This window comes from Chinchilla lanigera, unplaced genomic scaffold (assembly GCF_000276665.1).
Source record: "Chinchilla lanigera isolate Chin_1 unplaced genomic scaffold, ChiLan1.0 scaffold00005, whole genome shotgun sequence".
Lineage (NCBI taxonomy): Eukaryota > Metazoa > Chordata > Mammalia > Rodentia > Chinchillidae > Chinchilla > Chinchilla lanigera.
This window is the reverse complement of record NW_004955406.1, coordinates 3,834,756-3,839,416: the sequence shown is the minus strand read 5'-3', so window position 1 is coordinate 3,839,416 and position 4,661 is coordinate 3,834,756. Positions and strand designations below refer to the sequence as shown.

Genomic DNA, 4,661 nt, shown 5'->3' with positions numbered 1-4,661 from the left:
CCAGGAACTAAAGAGGACCCGGATGCAGACGGCTTCAAGAGTGGGGGAACATGACACCTCAACACCGTCTCCCTCCAAGCCAGATGGAAAAGATTCTCAGGCATTCACAGCAGTGTAAAGAGCGACAGTGAGTGAGAAAAAGGCAAAGAAGATCCTGAGAACAGAGCATGCTCAGCAGCGAGTCCCTGAGGTTTCACCCTCCACTAGCACCTCAGAGCACACCCCTCCCTTAGGCAGTAGCCAAGACATCCAGGCAGCCAGAGATGCACTCTGGAGCAGCAGCAGAGGGGGGAAAGTATATTACAGAGCCCAGCATCTGTGCGTCGCAGCTGCCAAGCCAGCGCCATGTGTTCCTGCAGCTGTCGGCATGGTAGCGACGGAAGACGAAACAGAAGGACGAAAGAACGTTGGGCACCAGACTCTGAGCGCCAGGCAGGTAGGTGGGATCCAAGCAACGGAGGCTGGCCCAGCAGGGGCTCCAGGAAGATGCTCCCTTCCTGAGGGAGAATTGCCATGCAGAGCTGGTAGGGAGCCAGGCAGTTACTGGGGCAGCACAGAGCAGAACACACCACCTATATGCCACCTCACCTGAGCCAGGCGGCCCAAGAATGCTAAGGGTCACTTTGCTCTGCCTGCCTCCTTGGCATTAGTGCAAAGTCCCAGGCTCCATCTGTCTGAAGGTATGTGTGACATATCACTTGGCATGCAAACACATGAACTGAGGATGGCTGAAGTTCATGAGCGTCTCACCCACCACATACACAAAGAGATGACCCAGGTTGTGATCACTCAGTCAGAATAGGGAATTACTGGTTTTTGACATTCATCTTAGGAAGCTGAGGGAATGGGCCAAGTTGAATATCCATTCATTCACCCAGTAATTCAGAGATATGTTAAATACATTAGAATACGATAATCTTTGAGGCAGCTACAAGAGACATGAAAACCTAAATAATAATGCCTGGAATGCTTTTCATGCTAATACAGCTTACAAAGAACATTCACCCCAAAACATCAATCATTGGTATGGTTCAGGCACCTCAGATAGTTAGAGCTATTGACTGGTCTGATTGTCCAGTGCCTTGTGAGCACGGGTTAAATTGAGCATTGTGAAGACCACAGCCCTCCCTAGCAGCACTTCAAAGTCACATTCCCATCCTCAAAGCATTGGCTGGGACCACATCCTCATGAGTGGCACAGCTGGGATGAGAACCCTCAAGGATTTTACAACATCGTTAGAATAAGATGGTATTAGAGGGATCTGAAGTAACTCCAGGTTGGCAGGAAAACAGGACCTGATAATGCAGGGTAGAGAGAAGATATCACATGTAGGTAAAATTAAAAATAATAGAAAGATCTCCCGGTGCTCAGGGCAAGCTCAGTGGAGGATGAGTTATTTTGTCACGGGGCTTGAGAGCAGATACAAGCCTTGATGGAAACTAAAGACTGGGGCTAGGCTCTGTCATGGTCATGATGGGAACAGGCCCTGGACACAGACACTTTCAAAATTCAGCTTTCTGTGAAACAACGATGACAATGATGGTATCTATTCTAGGGTGGTTCTCGTGATCAACAGGATGAATCCAGGTAAAGCACCTGATACAGAATGTGCTCCACAAAAGGCTAGTGTTCATATTTCGCATCCCCTTGCTCATGGTGAGTGGCACGTAGCCTTCTGTGGAGACTCTGCTCCACACATGGAGCAGCCAGGATCCCCAGCTACAAGCAACAGAAACTATCCTGGCTAGCGATGATCTGTGAAGAGCTAAATGGGGAAGGAATGTACTGAAAGATAATTCACAGACTCACCAGAAAGGCTGAATAACCAGGTAAGACAATGGGCAAGCAGGACCACTTGCCATGTTTCAGTTGCTAGGCAGGGATTTTCAGGGCCATCACCCGTGCTTGCAGGGACACAGGCTGCTTCCCCTTCTTGTGACTGTCAACACTTCTGCGAGTTGTTTTCTCATTTCAGAAAAGATCCTTCAAACTAAACCACATGGAACCATCCAGAAGTGCTGAGTCACTCTCCAAGGTTACCTAGAGTCAGCTTTGCTGATTGTAACCTCATTATAATGCTGAATTTTCTACCCAGGAGGCCTTCCCACCTTCCTTGTTTGAACGCTGGTGTTGGACGAAGTATAACCTCAAGCTGAGGATGCTCAGGAAGGTGCCCACCCTACGCAAGACCCCATGTCTTCCCAATATGAATAGGCACATGTTTCCTCTAGAAAAGCCCTTGCTGTCTTTGGTAAGCCATAGCTTTGGGGGTTGTCTCAGTGTGCTCCTTACCTGTACCAGTGGTAAACCTCTCTGAGCTCTGTTATTTCCTGGCTATGCTCACTGGCTTTGCTCTCTCCAAGGGCTAGGGCCATTGTGCCTAGTTACAAGGACATGCTCAAGAAGCATCCTAGGAAGAATTGTGCCAGTGCTGGTCAGAACTCCACAACCACCTTCACAGCCACCGGCTCAAAGGAACAGCCCTATCACGGCTCTGTTATTTCAGGGTTTTGTTCAGGTAGCCACTCATGCCAGCAGGCATCACTAATCCAATGTGAAATCAAGCCACTTTTCCCACCATCACTGTACATCGCTGTCCCTGGGAAGCTGGGGACTTGTCCTATGTGCTATACTCGGTGTTCCAGAGGGACCCTCTCTCCCCTACCTGCCACCCTCCTTCACCACTGCCCTGAGACTCCCAAGGCTTCAGTCCCCGGTGATATACAAATACTCCTAGATGGGGCAACACTTAATTCATGATCACTTTCTAAACTTATGAAAGACAAAACTGAGAATGTTCTGTTTAGAAGGCAAAAATGGAATTTAGAATAAAAGTGTGGCCCCATCAAAAACAGGCCTCTCACATTTCCTGAAAATTGGCCAGAACGAGTCAGATATGGACCAAATACTGCCCAGGGAACCCGTGCCTAAGGTGCACAGCTAGCTAAGGCTTGATGTGCTGACTATGTGTGGTGCTCCTGACCATCCCCGGTCCTAGGCTCCTTTGCTCTCTGGGGCAGGATCACTGGCCTCATCATGAGGGTCACTGTAAGGTTCCTGTGTCCTGCGTCCCATCCTCCCAAGGGAGCAGGACAGTGGTGGTGGGGGCTTCCCTTCGGGTGAGAAAAGTATCTTCTTCCCCATCCCAGTCTCTGACACTAAGGCATGCTCCTGAGCCCTCCTCCCTTCATCCCTGACTGAGTATTCACCCTGATTTATCTAGCAGGCCCTCTTTTTTTCATTTTAGGAGCTGGATAATATCTCAGCACCATCTGAAGGAATCCCTAACTCCTGTCACCTTCCATGGTGTTGGAGAAAGGCTTCAAATGGCATTGGCTGACAGAAAAGATACAATCATCCTCTGAGAAGGAAGTTAATGATGAAAGCCCCCTCCCATGGTTTTTATAGTATTGTTAATACCATAGTTTAACAATACTATAGTATTTTATATATATTTTGTAGTATTGGTAAACCTCTCACTCTACTTTTTATTCATGCGAATGAGGCAAAAATCAAATAAAAGCAAACTGTCAACAGGTTTGTTAAAATACTAGATTTCCTTTTTCCATTCCTGTTTAAACAAGAGTAGACAAGGACAGAAAAGAAACAAGGTGTTGCCTTTGTTGTTTGTCTTAATCATTCTGGTTTTTGGTTCTTTTTTTTTTTTTTTTTTTTTTTTTTTTTGAACTATCTCCCTGGCATCTTTTCATAAATTAAGCGTAAACTTTTTTTGACCTCATCACACATGATCTGAAGGTTTGCAGAGAAACGTAAAAATGTAACTTGTTGCTCTCCATTTTCACTGGGGTTCCTCCTGTCAAAGTGCCCGGAGTGATGCCTCGAGAGCCCATGGAGAAGGTCCAAGGCGTTGCTCTTGGAAGCCCCATGCCAGGATTGGTGCCTGTCGGCCGACTCTTCCACAGTAAGGATGCGCGAGTCTGTCTCGCCTTCCTGTGTGTCCTGCAGGTGTGCCCCCAGGACCTTCCCTGATACTTGACTACTCCTAGCATTTGTTCATTTGACGCCTGCTTCTGGAGCTATAATTTTCACCTTAAGGTCACAATGAGCTGAAAGTTCAAGAAAGTTTGGTGGTGATCCAGAAACAAGACTGAAGGAATCTTTTCCACTTTGGCCCAAATGGTGGTACTGGAGACCACTGATGGAGACAAGACCTACGTTGGCAGCTAAGATGAATGGGACCACCCCAGAGGACCAAGACACCACAGCCCACGGAGGATATCTAGACGCAAAGAACACATGCCAGGGGTCTTCAGGATGCCAGGTTATCGTGGGAAATGAGGAGACTCCACTTACTCTCTTGTGGGATCAAGATTACTGTCTTAAAATGTGTGGTGGCTGAGGCAGGAGGATTACAAGTGACAGCCCAGCCTGGGCAATATCAGGATTTAGCCCTGTCTCAAAAGGTAAAAAATGAAATAAAAGGCTGGGGATGTAGCTGATTGTGAAGGCTCTGAATTCACTTCCCAGTACCTCAAAAAAATATTGTCTTATCCTTGCTACTGTGGTCAGTTCTCCAGTTATAGTTCTGGGTGGAAGAGACCCACCCCCAAGGCCATGTCACCACTATGCTGCCACCTTGATTAAGCCTCACACCAGTGTGAGAACACCATGACTAAATAGTTAATCTGGTTGGGGTCACT

At 47.5% G+C, this 4,661-nt stretch overlaps 1 long non-coding RNA gene across 1 annotated transcript; it reads left to right on the top strand.

The window, feature by feature from the left end:
• Positions 1–452: 452 nt before the first annotated feature.
• On the top strand, positions 453–3,490 carry LOC102013902. Its single transcript, XR_259472.2, has 5 exons — positions 453–680; positions 1,556–1,829; positions 2,096–2,251; positions 2,364–2,518; positions 3,248–3,490. It is a non-coding gene; the product is annotated as an uncharacterized LOC102013902 (long non-coding RNA).
• Positions 3,491–4,661: the final 1,171 nt, after the last annotated feature.